This window comes from Anolis sagrei, chromosome 3, assembly GCF_037176765.1.
Source record: "Anolis sagrei isolate rAnoSag1 chromosome 3, rAnoSag1.mat, whole genome shotgun sequence".
In the NCBI taxonomy this organism is placed as follows: Eukaryota; Metazoa; Chordata; class Lepidosauria; order Squamata; family Dactyloidae; genus Anolis; species Anolis sagrei.
The window spans coordinates 42,634,323-42,652,436 of record NC_090023.1 but is presented as its reverse complement, the minus strand read 5'-3'; the positions used below and the strand labels follow the sequence as shown (position 1 = coordinate 42,652,436).

The window sequence follows — 18,114 nt, the reverse complement described above, 5'->3', positions numbered from 1 at the left end:
TATCGGTCTATAATTTTTGACTTTGGTCTTATCCGTGTTGTCTTTCGGTATCAGGGTCACGTTCGCATACCTCCATGTTTCTGGGATTTTCCCCTCCTCCAATACTTTGTTCATTGTTTTTAGGAGTGGCGTTGTTAGTTGATCTATAAAAGTTTTGTAGTAAATCCCGGTGAATCCATCCGGTCCTGGCGCTTTATTGTGCGGTAGGTTTTTGATAACTTTCTCAATCTCTTCTTTTGATATCTTTTTGTTTAACATCTCTCTTTGGGCTTCTGTTATCTTTGTTATCTTTTGTTTGCCTAGGAACTGCATAACTTTTTCTTTAGGGATGTTATCATCAGCGTATAGGTTTCTGTAATATTTTGTAAATTGTTCCATTATGTCTGGTGTTTGGTAGAAAGATTTGCCTTTTTCTTCAATTTGTGTAATGATTCTGGAGTGCCTTCTTATCGCCAATTTCCTCGCCAGCCATTTACTTACTCTGTTCGCGTTCTCAAAGTAATCTTGTCTGACATATCTTAGTTTTTTTTCCATTTCTTCTAGGTGTAGGGTTGTTATTTTTTTCCTTAGAATTGAAATTTGGTATTGTAGTTTTTTATTATGTGGGTTTAATTTCGCTATTTTTTCTTTCCCTTCTAATTCTTTCCTAAGTTTTTCTTGTTCTTCTTTTTTCCGTTTGTTCAATCTGGCGGCGTGTTCTATAAGAAATCCTCTAACGTAGGCTTTTGAGGTATCCCAGATTAACTCTATCGGGGTCTCCTCTTCTGTGTTGAGTATAAAAAATTCTTCTATTAATTCTCTATATCTTTTTATGTTTTTTTCCCCTTTAATTAAGTAGTCCTTTAGTCTCCACATATATGTTGTTCCTGGAGTTGTGGTTTCTTGTATTATCGTGAGTATTGGGGCATGGTCTGAGGTCAGGATAGGCAATATTTTTGATTTTCTCACCTTCTTTGATAGTGGTGTAGAACACCATACCATATCTATCCGCGACCATGTTTGGTGGCGGCTTGAAAAGTATGTATAGTCAATGTCATTCCTATGTTGGTCTCTCCATGTGTCTATTGTTCCAAGCTCTTCTAACATTTGGAGGCAGACTCTCGGAAGTATTGAGGATTGCGGCGGCTTTTTTCCCTTTTTTTTTGATTTGTCTTTGTTGATATCTACCACTCCGTTAAAATCCCCTGTTATCATTAACTCATCATATTCTGTTCCCAATATAAAATTACGGAGTTTCTCACAGAATTTAGATTTCCCTCCGTTAGGGGCGTATATGTTACAGATTAAGACATTTCTTCCCTGTATATCCACCAATACCCCTAAAATTCTCCCTTCCCCATCTTTAAACGCTAGTTTGGAAGTTAGGTTGTCTTTAACATATGTGGCTAGGCCTCTTTTCTTTTCTGTGCTAACTGCCTGGAATAATTTTCCCAGACTGCTTTGCTCTAGGTAATGTGCATGATTTTTAATGATGTGTGTCTCCTGGAGACATATTATTTCACATCGTTCTTTCCTCAAACAGTGCCAAACTCTTTTTCTTTTCCCTGGAGAGTTCATTCCATTCACATTCTGGGATATTATCTTAATCATTGTATTTGAACCCATTAAAAATATTTTTTATTACCTTATTTGCAGTCTTCTGGTTGGTCTTCTCTGGGTCCGTCTCTTGGTAAAGTTGTTTTGGTGATTTTTTTCTCGCTCTTTTCCTTTTCTTTTTGTTCTGTCCTGCCCCTGCTGGAGGGCTTTCCTCACCACTCTCATTCTCGCTGATTTCTTCTGTCATGGGTGTTGTTGGAGCCTCTCCTTCCTCCTCTCCTTTTCCTGAGTCTTTTTGAGGTTCTCTCTGTACTATTTTTTCCCAGAAGATTTTGGCTTTTTCCTCCGTTGTTAGCCAGTGTTTTGTGTTATTCCATGTGACCATCAGTCCCTCTGTTTTTTCCCACCTAAATCGGGCATTTCTTTTTTTCAGTTCATCTGTTAAGAAATGATATTTTCTTCGTCTCTCTAGTATTGATATGGGTATTTCTTTGAGAATCACAATTCTGTTGTCTTTATACACTGTGGGGGATTTGGCATTTTCTCTGAGAATCTCATCTCTTGTGGCTTTTTTTGTGAAGAAAACTAGCACATCCCGTGGGACTTTATTCTTTTTTGCATAGTTGGAATTGATCCTCATAACCCTGTCCAAATTTTTTTCCGCTGTTTCGTTGGAGGTTTTGCATATATTGGCTATAATGTCCGTTACAATTTCCCTAATATTTTCCTGATCACTTTCTTGTATGTTACGAAATCTGAGTTGACATTCCTTTTCTCTGCTTTCCTGTATCTCTCGATGCAGTGTTAGGGATGCAATTGTTTCTTCCATTGTCTTCATCTTCTTTCTTAAATCTAGTTGTTTATCCTTTATGTTCTCATTCTCCTTTCGGAGATCATTGTTCTCTTGCGTCAGTCTTGTAATGCCGTCTTTCGATTCCCTCAATTCGTTCTTGAGGGCTGCATGCAATTCTTCTTTGATGTCTTTCTTCATTTCTTTTATTTCTTCTTTTATTTCTTTTTTCAGCGCAGCATTCTGTGTATCCTGGTTGGTTTGCATCGTTTGCACCACGAGATGTAGTTTTGTTATTTCTGCTAGAACATCTTTAATGCTAGGTTCTTCTGTTGGGGTGTCTTTTTTATTGCCCGCTTTTTTATCTTTCTCTTTGTCTCTTTCTGGCTTCTTTTGTGCCGACATTTTTTAAGTGGTTGAGTTCTCTTTTGATCTTCTTCTGGTTATTATCAGATTATTATTAGACCTGTCAGGCTGTGTTGTGTTACTATTGTAGTTATGTTGTTGGTTTCTCTCTCTTAATTGTTAGTAGTTTGATGTTTATCTCCCCGTTTGTCTCTCCATTGCTATTTTAGTAAGGTTTTTCTCCTTCTTCAGCTTTCCTTCCTCACTCTCCCTCTGCTTCTTTCCTCTCCTCTCCTCCCCCTTTCCTTAGGCACCTTCTTTTCTTCTATCTTCTGTCTTTGTTTAGTGATTATATTCTCTATTTAGTTTTATTCTTAAAGTTCCTTCTTTAACCTTAGGCCTTAGGTCTTCCTTTCGTTTATCCACTTCCTTGTTTACATTCAGTTTCTCGCGAGGTTGCTAAGATCTCACCTTCCCTCGCGTCTTCTCGCCTCCCTTTGCTCCTCTCGCGAGACTTCCTGGCTCGACTCTTCCTTTCCTCCGCCTTTCTCAGTATCTGTTTGGCCTCCTAAGAGGTCGGACGCCCTTCGGCGCTCGGCCTGCTGAGGATGCCCCTCGTCTTCAACCTGAGGGGGAGGACGGGCTGCGGATAGAGGAAGCTTCTCGGAGTCTGTAGGGTCCGCGGATAGCCCAAGGTCTGAGGGAAGGATGGGTTGCTGTAAGTAGCTGTGCGGTGTCGGGGGGGGGGGGAGGTAATGGAGATATTCGGTTGTCACTGGATGTTTTCTGCAGTGGAGGGGGTCAGGCCGCGTGGGAGGGGGGTGGCAGAAGAGGGTTCAGTGTTCAGGGGGGCTGCTCTCCCACCCGTCTCTCTTCAGCTCTCTTCGCTCCTCTTCCCCTCTGCACTTCTTTAAATCCCTCGCACCTCTGCACCTCTGTCTCTTTGTTCTTCTCTTTCTTCTCCTTCCTCTCCTTCTTCTCCCTCTTCGTCTTTCTCCTCTCTCTTCTTACTGTATGCTTTATTTGCGTTAATTTGTATCTTTGTTTTCAGTTATGTTTGTACTTTCTTCTTTCTTTCCCCCTATTTTCTTCTCTTCTTGTTCTTTACACAGACCTCCTTGTAATTTATCTTCTTCAATGCTGTGAGTTAAAATAGTGGCCGGCGTCTTGGTCTGGCCTCGGCCAGTCCTCCCACTCTTAGCCTCAACCTTCCAGACTTCTTGGGGGGGCACCCCCAGGGGTGCAAGTCCGGTGGTTTTTGACAGCCCTGTTTAATCCACGGGGCAGGGGGAGTATAACTCACCCAGAGGCTTTTCGAGGGGGCAAGCTCGCGACGAGCTTCACAAACTTGCAGCAGCCGCCATCTTGCCACTCTATTAAGAAACCTTCTTGGTCACTCTTTTTGTTCCCTTTAGGTCCACTTTATTTTGTAAATCCATATTTCTCCACCTGAAGAAGACTGTGTATAAGTCGAAACCGGTTGTGAGGAATATCTGTACTCAGGAACTTGTCTTTATAAATTCTCTCTCATAAGAGAGTAAATGAAACTATTATCTTGAAGGAGGAATCTGCCTCAAGGAATCTACAAGGAAGATTTACTATCTGGCACTGTGAATGCAAGGAACCTATGCCTCATTATTGTATCTTGTAGAAGATCTCAATAAGGAACATTGGATAAGCAAAAATGTTAGATAATAAGGAGAGATTAAGGAAAAGCCTACTAAACGTCATATTACGTAATGATTTTACAAATTAAGCACCAAAACATCATGTTTTATAACATATTGACAGAAAAAGCAGTTCAATATATGGTAACGTTATGTAGTAATTACTGTATTTACGAATTTAGCACCAAAACATCTCAATGTATTGAAACAGCTGTGGATCCAGGTGGGAGGCAGACTGGGCTGGATAACACAGAACGTTAGCTGAGCAAAGGTTGGATAAGTGAGACTCTACTTTATCAAACTTTAAAGGTAACTTTTAAAAGTTTCAAGGTATATTTATTTGTAAGTTGTTACTGTTGTTAGAGAACTAGCAAACAGCTTTGTTTGGATTTTGATCTCCCCAGAGGCCATTAAATGTATTCTTCTCCACAATATACGCTGCAGGTGCATCGGCCTTAGATACAAAAGCTGCCCTTTGTGCCGACACATCAAAGTCCATCACTTCATACAAACTGAGTCTCCAAACAGCTTGCATCCAGGAAGTGGTTATGATTACAGTTAAAATTAACTCACCGAACAGCAGCAAATTAAGGGGATATTTAGTGTACAGTAGCATGGGATGCAAGAGGAAGAAAGGAAGCATATTACAACAAATTAGATAAAGAACATTTAATTACAAAGCATGTACAGATTATAATATATATGCTTCCCCATTCCCTAAAAACATGAAATGCAATGCAATCTTGTCCAAGAAAAAAAGTTATGGTAATTCTGTTCAACAGGGCTAATTGTGTACATGATTGTAACCCAGTGTTTCTCAACCTGGGGGTCGGGATCCCTGGGAGGGTCACAAGGGGTTTTTAGAGGGGTTGCCAAAGACCATCAGAAAATATATATTTCTGATGGTTTAGGAATCCCTTCGGCAGAGAAGGCTGAAGATCTTTCCATCTGTCCTTCTCTTCCTTTTTGGAAACAGATGGCAAATCTTACCACCAAAAGCCCTCCTCCACTGTGATTGGCCAACCTCTCAGCCAAGGGAGGGGGCTGTTTCTGAGACTTCACGTGGGGAGGGGAGAGCAGGCATGCTTGGTCCATGGGAGCATGATATGCATGCGCGGGCGGGGGAAAGCGTGTGAGGCTGGAGGGAGGCTCACGCTATTGAATCCCTTCATGCCATGGGGGTTCGTTGTGGGAAGTTTGGTCCAATTCCATCATTGGTGAGGTTCAGAATTCTCTTTGATTGTAGCTGAACTATAAATCCCAGCAACTTCAACTCCCAAATGTGAAGGTCTATTTTCCCAAAGTTCCACCAGCATTCACATTTGGGCATATGGAGTATTTGTGCCAAGTTTGGTCCAGATCCATCATTGTTTGAGTCCACAGTGATCTCTGGATGTAGGTGAACTACAACTCCAAAACTCAAGGTCAATGCCCACCAAACCCTTCCAGTATTTTCTGTTGGTCACAGGAGTTCTGTCTGGGAAATTTAGCCCAATTTCAACATTGGTGGAATTCAGAATGCTCTTTGATTGTAAATGAACTATAAATCCTAGCAACTACAACTCCCAAATGACAAAATCATTCCCCAACCCCATCAGTATTCACATTTGGGCAAATTTGGGCGAAAGGAAGGTTGAGAAACACTGCTGTAGCCTTACAGCACTTGCTTTTACTTGTCTATTCAGATGTGAGCTCATTTTAGGCAATATTACCTGGGTAGAGTGAAAAGCCCCGCTTTTGCAGCCTGGTAGTGATGCTAGATCAGGAATGGGGACCTTCAGACCAAATGTGGCCTTTCTGGAGGTCCAATATTGCCACCAAATTCCCCATATGGTCTGACCATTACACATTTTAGTGTTTTCCCAGCTTACAGGCATTCTAAAGCATTAAAATATGCTGTTATTTCTTTACACCACCTTTTCCCTTTGGCTTTGCCTCACACTGTTATACACCCCTCAGATCTCTCTGAAACTGCATTTCTGTAGAATAATGCAATTTGACACCACTTTAACTGCTTTGGCTGAATACTAAGTAATCCTGAGAACTGAAGTTTGATGAGACACCAGCACTCTTTGGCAGAGAAGGCTTCAGATCTTGTAAAATTACAGCTCCAAGGATTTCATAGCATTGAACCATTGTAGTTAAAGTGATTCCAAACTGCATTAATTCTCCAGTGTAGATGCACTCCTAAAGCAGTTTACCACTTTTGAATCAAAGCACAAACCATCCAACATTTCACATACAAAACAGAGTGGCAAACAATTAATGGGTGGTCTAGATGTCAGGAGTCCTACGACAATGAAGGATTAGAATTAATGCAGTTTGAAACCACTTCAACTACAATGATGCCATGGCAACAAGTTGGCTGCCATGGCGCAATGCTATGGAATTATGGGAGTTGTAGTTTTACAAGTTTTTTTTAATCTTCTCTGCCATACAGTTGCCACCTCCCAAACATGTGAAGTATTTGGATCTGTGTTTCCTGAAAGTCTTGCATATATTTAGACTTCTAAGCACTAAAAACCTAATCAAACCAGGCAAATGTCAGCAACAAAACATGTTTAATATTATCCATCTTGATCTGATTGTTTTGTTTCAGGATATTAGCAGTGTTTCACAAAACTAGAAGTAATATCTCTATGACGTTTCTTAAGGCTAATGCCAGACACTGAGGAATATTGTGTACCATTATTTTATATTCCACTTTCGAAATTGATAGCCTTATTCTTAAGTAGAGATATTCAAAGATACATTAGTGCCTTGAGTTAGATGCCCTTTCCAACCTACAAAAATAACCACACAATATTTGTTTTACATTCACAATGAGATAACATCATCCATGTGAAGCACAGAGTGTTTGAGGATAATGACATCCGTAGGGATACCAGAGTGCTTGTTTATAAAGCTATTGTCCTCCCAAACCAGCTATACGCCTTCGAGACGTGGACTATCTACAGACGTCACATGTAACTTCTAGAACAATGCCATCAGTGTTGCTTCCAAAAAATCCTGCAAATCTTTTGGGAAGACAAGCAGACAAATGTCAGCATGCTGGAAGAAGCAAAGACCACCAGCATTGAAGTGATGGTCCTCCACCAACTCCGCTGGACTGGCCACATTGTCCAAATGCCCGACCACCGTCTCCCAAAGCAGTTGCTCTACTCTGAACTCAAGAACGAAAAACGGAATGTTGGAGGACAGGAAAAGAGATTTAAAGATGGGGTCAAAGCCAACCTTAAAAACTCTGGCATAGACACTGAGAACTGGGAAGCCCTGGCCTGTGAGCACTCCAGCTGGAGGTCAGCTGTGACCAGCAGTGCTGCAGAATTTGAAGAGGCACGAATAGAAGGCGAAAGAGAGAAACATGCCAAGAGGAAGGTTCATCAAGTCAACTCCGACCGGGACCACCTTCCGCCTGGAAACCAATGCCCTCCCTGCAGGAGAACATGCAGATCAAGAATAGGGCTCCATAGTCATCTACGGACCCACTGCCAGTACACCGATCTTGGAAGACAATCCTACTCGGACCACAAGGGATCGACTAAGCAAGTAAGTAGGTAATCATCCATGATACCTGTGGACATAGGTTTTCTTATGGTATTTAGGAAAGTTGTGGGACACATATAAATGGTTCTCCAGCATCTTATCCATAACATCCTGATGTCCAGAATCTGTTGTGATCCCAGGCGTGTGGGTATGACATTACAACTTTAATGTGGTACCAAAGGTTCATCTATTGACACTGCAGAATTAATGCAGTTTGAAACCACTTTAACTACCATGGTTCAATGCTATGGAATTCTGGGAGTTGTAGTATGGTATAGCACCAACAGAAAATGCTAAAGACTTTTAAAACTACAATGATTTCATAGCATTATGCTATGGCAGTTAAACTACAGTGTAGATCAGGCATGGGCAAGCTTTCTAACTTGGGAGCCACATGCTAGCACTCCCTGCTAGGAGGACTGGTTGCCCAGTGATGGAAGGAAGGAAGAGAAGGAGCAAGGAAAGAGAGAAGGGGGAAGGGAAGGATGGAAGGAGAAAGAGGAAGAGAGGGAAGGAGGGAGGAAAAGAGGGAAGGAAGGATGGAAGGGAGGAAGGGAAGGAAGGAGAAAGAGGGAGAGAGGGAGGAAAGGAAGGAAAAATGATAGGATGTAAGGGAAGAATGGAAGGAAGAAAAAGATGATGGAATGAAAAAGAAGGAAGAAAGTGAAGAAGAGAAGGAAGGAAGGAAGGAAGGAAGGTAGGGAGGGAGGGAGGGAGGGAGGGAGGGAGGGAGGGAGGGATGGAAGGAGAAAGAGGGAAAGAGAGAGGAAAGGAAGGAAAAATGAAAGGATGGAAGGGAAAGATGGAAGGAGAAAGAGGGAGGGAGGTGAGGAGGATGGAAAGTCAAAAGAGAGAGAAAGATGAAAGTGTGGAAGGGAAGGATTTAAGGAAGGAAGGGAAAGAGGAAGGGAAGAGAGAAGGAAGGGAGGATGAAAGGGTGAAAGGGAATAGAGGGAAGGAGAAAGAGGGGGAGAGGGAGGAAAGAGAGAAGGAAGGACAGACGAAAGGGAAGAAAGGAAGGAGAAAGAGGGAGAGAGGGAAGGAAGGATGAAAGGGTGGAAGGGAAGGAGGGAAGGAGAAAGAGGGAGGGAAGAGAAGGAGGGAATGGAAGGAGAAAGAGGGAAAGAAGGAGAAAGGAAAGAGAGAAGGAAGAATAGTAAGAGATAATGGAGCCCAAGGAGCCACATCTACCCCACCCCACCCCGGGTCTGGGTTTGCCTATACCAGGTGTAGATGCACCCCAATAAATCCTACTTGTGGAGAGTATTCCAGAAACAGGGTGCCGCCACAAGAAAAACCTTTCCCCTTGCTTGCTAAGAGGGTTTGCAATTTCTCATGAAAACCTTGAAATGGGCTTAAAGTGGCAAAGAACCAAAAGGCTTTTAAAGAAACTGATGACTTCAGTAAGTCTCTCGAGTCTTCCTTCTCATTTTCTGACTATCCCAGCAGGTTTGAAATATTGATGGAACTTCAGAGCACAGGCATCTCAAAAAACCAAATTTGCTGTGTAGAAACAAGGACGTTAAGGGTGTCCTTCTCCTTAATGCATTCCCCACGATTGCTTAGATAAGGAATTACATAGGAACCAATAAACATTTTGGTTACAATCTTCTTACAAGGTCAGTAAATGTGCCTCCTGAAAGCATTGCTGTCACCGCTTCCTTTTATCATAAGAAGTTTTATTCTTCATGCTATCAAGTTGGCTTTGATTGATGGAGACCTTATGAATGAGACCCTTTGAAGTCAGCTTGTCATCAAAAGTTCTGCTCAATGTGTTGTCGAAGGTTTACATAGCTGGAATCACTGGGTTGCTGTGAGTTTCCCGGGCTGAATGGCCATGTTCCAGAAGCATTCTCTCCTGACATGTAGGTAACCTCTGAGGAGTCAGGGCCAGCTAACAATCATGGACAGCTAATACTTCCCAACAAAGGATTCCCTCAGGCAAGGAGCAGCCAGGCTTTGAAGCTGCAAGGCCATTTAATGCTACTCAAGGTGGCCAATTGCAAAATTCACATTGCCTCAAACAAACAAGAGTTCTTTCACCCACCCTGGACATTCAATAGATATATAAACCTCACTTGCCTAGCCTCCAACAGACCTCAAAACCCCTGCAGATGCCTGGCCATAGATGTGGGTGAAACGTAAGGAGAGAATGCTTCTAGGACATGGCCATACAGCCCGGAAAACTCACAGCAACCCAGTTCTGCTCAATCTTGCAAAGTTTGTCCATGGCTTTCCTGATTAAGGATGCATCTACACTGTAGAACTAATGCATTTTGACACCACTTAAAGTGCAATGGCTTAACATTCTCAACTCATGAGAGTTGTAGTTTCCTAAGGTCTTTCACCTTCTCTGCCAAAGAGTGCCGGTGCCTCATCAAACTACAATTACCAGCATTGCATAGCATTGAGCCATGGCAGGAAAAGTGGTGTCAAACTGCATTATGTGTTTTTGAAGGCTTTCATGCCCGGAATCACTGGGTTGCTGTGAGTTTTTCCGGACTGTATGGCCATGTTCCAAAAGCATTCTCGCCTGATGTTTTGACCACATCTATGGCAGGCAGCCTCAGAGGCTGGGAGAGACAAGCGTGGTTTGCATCACTGTGAAATGTTCAGGGTGGAAGAAAAGGGAAAAAAACAGGGGAATTCTAGACAGGAAACAGTTAAGGTCAGTTAACATCAGGCTGTTGTAGGTTTTTTCGGGCTATATGGCCATGTTCTAGAGACATTCTGTCCTGATATTTCACCTGCATCTATGGCAAGCATCCTCAGAGGATCTCACTACCTCTGAGGATGCTTGCCATAGATGCAGGCGAAAAGTCAGGAGAGAATGCCTCTAGAATATGGCCATATAGCCCGAAAAAACCTACAACAACCCGGTGATTCCAGCCATGAAAGCCTTCGGCAATATATCAGTTAAAATTTCCCAATAAAGGATTCCACCAGGCAGGAAGCAGCCGGGCTTTGAAGCTGCAATACCATTTAATGTGAATCAAGGTGGCCAATTACAACATTCACACCTACCACAAACATACAAGAGTACTTTCTCCCACTCTGGACATTCCACAGATCTATAAACCTCACTTGTCTAATTTCCAACAGACCCCTCAACCTCTGAGGCTGCCTGCCATAGATGTGGGTGAAACATCAGAAGAGAACGTTTCTGGAACATGGCCATACAGCCCAGAAGACTCACAGCAACCCAAAACTGCATTAGAATCATAGATTCAAAGAGTTGGAAGAGACTTTGTGGGCCATCCAGTCCAACTCTCTGTCAAGAAGAAGGAAAATTGCATTCAAAGCATCCTTGACAGATGGCCATCCAGCCTCTGTTTAAAAACCTTCAAAGAAGAAGCCTTCACCACACTCCAGGGCAGAGAGTTCCATTACTGAACAGCTCTCACAATTAGGAAGTTCTTCCTAATGTTCAGGTGGAATCTCCTTTCTTGTAGTTTGAAGTCATTGTTCCACATCTAGTTTCCAGGGCAGCTGAAAACAAGTTTGCTCCCTCCTCCCTATCACTTCCCCTCACATATTTATACATGGCTATCATGTCTCCTCTCAGCCTTCTCTTCTGCAGGCTAAACATGCCCAGCTCTTCAAGGGCTTGTTCTCCAGACCCTTGATCATTTTAGTCACCTTCCTCTATACCCATTCCAGCTTGTCAACATCTCCCTTCAATTGCAGTGCCCATAACTGACATAATATTCCAGGTGTGGTCAGTCCCATTCCCAGGACTGCATAGCATTGTGCCATGGCTGGGAAAGTTGTGTCAAACTGCGTTCTTTATACATCCCTACTCAATGCATCTTGAACAATGCTTCTCAACCTTCCTAATGCCATGACTCCTTAATACAGTTCCTCATGTTGTGGTGACACTTAGCCATAAAATTATTTTTGTTATTACTGCATAACTGTAATTTTGCTTTTGTTATAAATCATCATGTAAATATCTGATATGCAGAATGTATTTTCATTCACTGGACGAAATCTGGCTCAAATATCCAATACGCCAAATTTTGAATACTAGTGGGGTTCTGGGGAGATTGATTTCGTCATTTGGGAGTTGTAGTTGCTGGGATTTATAGTTCGCCTACAATCAAAGAGCATTCTGAACTCCGCCAATGATGGAATTGAATCAAACTTGGCACACAGAACTCACATGACCAACAGAAAATACTGGAAGGGTTTGGTGGGCATTGACCTTGAGTTTTGGAGTTGTAGTTCACCAACATCCAGAGAGCACTGTGGATTCAAACAATGACAGATCTGGAACCAAACATGGCATGAATATTCAATATGCCCAAATATGAACACTGGTGGAGTTTGGGGAAAACAGACCTTGGCATTTTGAAGCTGTAGTTACTGGGATTTATAGTTCACCTACAATCAAAGAGCATTCTGAACCCCACCAACAATAGAATTGGACCAAACTTCCCACACAGAACCCACATGACCAAGAGAAAATACTGTTTTCTGATGGCCTTTGGCGACCCCTCTGAAACCCCCTCATGACACCCCCCCCCCCCCCGCCAGGGGTCCCGATCCCTAGGTTGAGAAACGCTGATCTTGGATGTGATCTTTCTCTTTCCCCACTGCTGCCTACCTCACCAAGCATTGTTGTCCTTCAGAGTGAAATCCCGGGATGATGAAGAGAAGGACCGAACTGCCAGGAAAAAAGTCTTAAGTACTTCAGCCCATTGGAATGAACTGAAGCTGAGCCAGGACTCAAATGTCACCCAGGCGGCTGTGCTGTGTTTGCTTAAGAGGAAAGACATTTCACTGACCTCAGTGAAACAAAACATCTTGTAGTACATACTTTTTATGTAAAGCATGACACAGAAACTATTCCAAGGCGAACAAAGAAGAAGAAAAGATTTCTTTTAGCCTATAGCATAGGCAGGGGACAAGTTGGGCCCTCCATGTGTTTTGGACTGCAACTCCCACCATTCCAAACAGAAAATAACAGAAATTACTGGAAGAGTTTGGTGGGCATTGACCTTGAGTTTTGGAGTTGTAGTTCACCAACATCCAGATAATACCGTGGACAATGATGGATCAGGAACAAACTTGCCACAAATACTCAATATGCCCAAATGTGATCACTGGTGGAATTTGGGGGAAACACAACTTGGCACTTGGAAGTTGTAGTTTCTGGGATGTTTAGTTCACCTACAATCAAAGAGCATTCTGAACCCCACCAATGATAGAATTGGGCCAAACTTCCCACACAGAACCCTCATTATCAACAGAAAATACTGGAAGGGTTTGGTGCTCATTGACCTTGAGCTTTGGAGTTGTAGTTCACTGACATCCAGAGAGCACTGTGGACTCAAACAATGATGGATCTGGATCAAACTTGGCAGAAACACTCAATATATCCAAATGTGAACACTGGTAGAGTTTGAGGAAAATAGACTTTGACATTTGGGAGTTGTAGTTGCTGGGATTGATAGTTCACCTACAATCAAAGAGTATCCTGAACCCCACAAACAATAGAATTGGGCCAAACTTCCCACACAGAACCCCCATGACCGCTTAAGTGGCCGAGGATGAAAAGGAAAAGGTTTGAGGCTGTTAGGAATGGTGGGAGCTGCAGTCCAAAACACCTGGAGGCCCAAGCTGGCCCATGCCTGCTATAGCATGAGCCTTTGAGTGCATCTACACTGCAAAGTTAACGCAGTTTGACTCCACTTTCACTGCTACAGAAAGAAAGAAAACTTTTGCAAGGCAATTACAAATGGAAAAAGCCAGGGACACTGGTCCAAGCTTACCCAGCTCTGTTTGCCTCTCTTTTGCAACTTGGTTGACTTCTTGGTCTTGACTTTGAAAAGTTGGAAGCCTCCTCCTCCTCTTCTGAAGATGATGGTGCGGACGTGCCGCCGGGCTCATCCTCCTCCTCCTCGCCCTGTAACGGAGTTGACTACACGGGATGCTCCTCCCGCCTCCATCCCGCCTCCTTCGGCAGATGCCCAGCTTGCGCTCCCTCCCTACACCGCCCGCTGGGGCAAAGCAGCCTCCCTCGGACGGCTTCTTCCCGCCCACCTTCGCTTCCTATTGGCCGATTCGGCTCTTTTTCGCCTCGGGATGGGCTGGGGGAGACGTCAATCCCCCTCCTCACTTCTGCCGCGCTCCCCCTAATGGCGAAGAGCGGCATTGCAAGCGAGAGAGACGTGATGTGGCACAGCAGAGACACAGATTTCTTTCTCCTAATTTTCCAGACTTTCTTCCCCGCAGAAGTCACTTCCCTCCTTCTGTTTTTTCCAAGCAGACGGGTTGGAATCCCCACCTCCCTCTTTCAGGGTGCTTAAAGCCATTCAATCTGAGACTTTCTCCCTGTTTAGAAGCCACTCATCCCTGTATTTCTGGGACACTGAATCAGGTCAAAGTTTGCTAGATTTGGATTTGTTTACTTTTGTGTGTTTTGTGTGCCCTTCACTCAAAAAAAAACCCTTTCCTTTTTTTCTCTCTCAGGTTACTTCAGGCCCTTCCACACAGCCCTATTTCCCAGAATATCAAGGTGGAAAATCCCACATTATCTGAGTGTGGACACAGATAATCCAGTTCAAAGCAGAGATTGTGGGATTTTCTGCCTTGATATTCTGGGATATAGGGCTGTGTGAAGGGGCCCTAAGATGATCCATAGAAATAATCTGTGTAGAAGGGATCTCCACCTAATATTAGACACCAAACAAAAAGAAAAGAACTCTTACCACTGATCAATAACATAAATATTGATCAATAACATAAATAATAACTTTTAAAGAAAGCCAGAGGGGGGTTAGCCGAGTGGGTGAAGGTGGTGGTTAATGCCTCCCTTCGGGAAGACAGCATTCCAGCAAGCTTAAAACAAGCTATAATAAAACCGCTGTTGAAAAAAACCATCCCTAGACCCCAGGCTGATAGTTTTCGAATTGAGTGGGGTTACAGCCTGTGCTGGACGGGGTTACACTCCCCCTGAAGGCTCAGGTTCACAGCTTGGGTATGATCCAGGATGACCCCAACAACGGGAGAATCCCACCAATTATGCCCCTTCAGGGACTGTCATTAATTAAGTTTTGAATTCTCAGCAATTCAGATCAGTCCCTCCATGCAAGAGACACTGTTCTGTAGGTCACAGATATATTGAATTTGAATCCTGTAAAGACCATGCCTTGGCACAAAAAGGTGCTTATCTTTGATTATGCAAGAAATCTGTGCTGAGGAAAGACACAAAGTGCTATAGATACAGTACTCTAAATGTGAATGTCAGGAAAGAAAATTCCTCTTTATCAGAGTCTATAGGACCAGCTTTGATGCCACCTCTGAAATGTTGCAGGAAATTACAGCATCAGTCAAAACAATACAATCAATTGGAAGCTAAAACGTCTTGCCAAGGATGGGGTCACAAAAGGGCAAAATGAGGATATTAATTCCCCGCCAAAAAATAAGGATGTATGTGTTCCCCAATTATTATTTTTCTTCAGTACCTTAATTTTTAAAATCTAGACATCAAAAGTCCTTCACGCTTGGAATGGTTGCATTTCCTGTATTCATCTTTGATAACTTTGTCCTTCTTCTTTGGATGCCTAACCTTTATTTCTAGATGCACAGTGCTGGAAATTAAGAAACCAAGTCTTATGAGAAGTAGCTGGATGGCCACCTGTCAGGAGTGCTTTGTGTGTTCCTGCATAGTAGGGAGTTGGACTGGATGGTCCTTGGGTCTTCTCAAACTCTATGATTCTATGAAGAAAAATGTCATTGGGAGACATTTGTGAGCTAAATGTGTGCATGTATTTCTTTATTTTTCTCAAAGCGTATTTTTCTATTTTCTCTTGCAGATACTAAAGTTTGTTGATAAAATCACTATTTGCATTGGAAGCAAGTCCATATTTTCTTTGGCAGAAGAATCAGTTTGGGTTCTAATGCTGAAAGAGTCAATATCACTGTTCATTTCAATAGTTGCACAAATTGTTTTTCTCTGATTTTATGTATATTCTATTTATATCATTCATTTTGATCAGTATTCATTCTGTTCCAGCTTTCATAACATTTGCATACTGCCTTAAGTGTTGGTAAGGATAACAGACAAGACATCACATTTTTCAGAAATGAGAAAGGTCTAAATGGGAAGTGTATCTCTGAGTTATAATTTAGATTTATGAATAATCAAGTTATGCCATTTTATCATGCTGTTGTGATTTCAACTAGGACCACAGATAAGAGGGTCTATGCTCGGTGAGCTTCCACTAAATCATATCATCCAGGACAGAGAACAAAGCACTCTGGGTTTGAAGGAAAACTACAGAGGTTTGTTACAATATGGCTAAAAAGGGATGCAAGTACCAAGTCACTGCTCAAAAATGTACAAGCACACCTTAACAGAGAAATACATGACAGCTATTCAAACTTCCCATGCCTTTCCTGATTGGCTGAGAAAATGGGCCAGCCAGGATCTGTGCTGTGATTGGTCCATGGTTCCCACTGTGTCACAGACGAGAGAAGGGGTTCCCTGTAGTGGGAAGAAGAACAGCTGATATATAATTGAAGGGTTTAAAGATCCAGTCCATTTCAGAATTGCCTCTATGAGGGGCATGAATAAAATGATGAAACGGATATGCAGATGGTCTCTTGATTGATACAATATCCATTCCGGGAGACGACAACAGTGAGGACCACGGAGGATAAAAGGTGATAATGCCAGATATCCAGAGGCTCAGCTGCCCATTCAAAAGGCTAAGTTATTCATCTCTGGTCAATCTTGTATTCTGTGGAAATCATAAGCCTCAGGACACTGCTGGCCAGGTAAACAATGCAAAACACAGCCCTACTAATAAAAGGATTATCTGTTTTTTACAAACACACACAAAAGGGATTACATTTCTAGGCTTGGGAGATCGCCAGAGAGATATTTCCTGATGACTCAGCAATCTTCATTCCCAGGGGTTTATGTAAATAGAGGAGACTGGGAGAACAGGTGCCTTCACAGTACATTTGATTTAGTTTCCTACAATATTAATTAATACTACATACACAAACATACATTTAATACATTTATTAAAGGGTTTGGTTTGATAGAGTTTGGGATACAATTGCTGCTAGGTCCTCCTGAATGATACATAAATTACTATATGCATGAAATATATACAGGGTTAGTCAAAATGCATAGGCCAATAAGCCATTCAATTGAATGGCTTATTGGCCTATGCATTTTGACTAACCCTGTACTTCAAGAGGAAAAGGTGACTCTTATTTTATCACCTTAGCACTGAATGCTCTTTTAAATCTAAAAGCCATCTCAAGATAGGTTCCCTATCTGATGACATCATTAGTGATGTAATAATTTGGCTGATGTGAGCTCCTATGAGCTTCATCACTCACATAAGTGACAACAGCCGTGATTAGTTCAACTTCTTCTTTGTTTCATCCTCTAAAGTTATCAATGAGGATGGCTTATAGAGAAAGCAGACTTCAGACAATAACCGTTTTAGGAACAAGGTACTGTGACCTGTTTTGATTCTACATCTGACATGGAGTTAGGGGAGACACTGGCAGAGACACCAATATTAGGAACCATAATATCTGTTGTAAAATTCATATTAACATCAGAACAGCAAACCTTACAAACACTAGATGCCCCTTCACACTACACAATAATAGCATGGTGATTCCACTTTAACTGCTGAGTCTGCATGCTAGAGTCCTTGGTTTCATAGGCTGGATCTCCACTGACACATACAGGCAGTCCCCAAGTTACAAACAAGATAGGTTATGTAGGTTTGTTCTTAAGTTGAATTTGTATGTAAGTTGTATCAGGTATATTTTTAAGTGTAATACCAGCCTACCTATCTATAACTCTCTCCATCTATCTATATTGGAGCCCCCAGTGGCGCAGTGGGTTAAAGCGCTGCTGAACTTGCTGATCGAAAGGTCGCAGGTTCAAATTTGGGGAGTGGTGTGTGCTCCCACTGTTAGCCCCAGCTTCTGCCAACCTAGCAGTTCGAAAACATACAAATGTGAGTAGATCAATAGGTACCGCTCCGGTGGGAAGGTAACGGCGCTCCATGCAGTCATGCCGGCCACATGATCTTGGAGGTGTCTACAGACAATGCCGACTCTTCAGCTTAGAAATGGAGATGAGCACCAACCCCCAGAGTCGGACACGACTGGATTTAATGTCAAGGGAAACCTTTACCTTTATCTATCTATCTATCTATCTATCTATCTATCTATCTATCTATTTATCTATAT

At 42.5% G+C, this 18,114-nt stretch overlaps 1 protein-coding gene across 1 annotated transcript in view; it reads right to left on the bottom strand.

Annotated features, from left to right (window-relative positions):
* The window catches only part of TMEM45A (transmembrane protein 45A), a 29,953-nt gene extending 16,044 nt beyond the window's left edge, over positions 1 to 13,909 (bottom strand). Inside the window, exon 1 of the mRNA XM_060770715.2 lies at positions 13,659 to 13,909. The gene's annotated coding sequence lies outside the window, so the exon portion shown is untranslated. The remainder of the gene's footprint in view (positions 1 to 13,658) is intronic.
* Between the last annotated feature and the right edge of the window lie 4,205 nt (positions 13,910 to 18,114).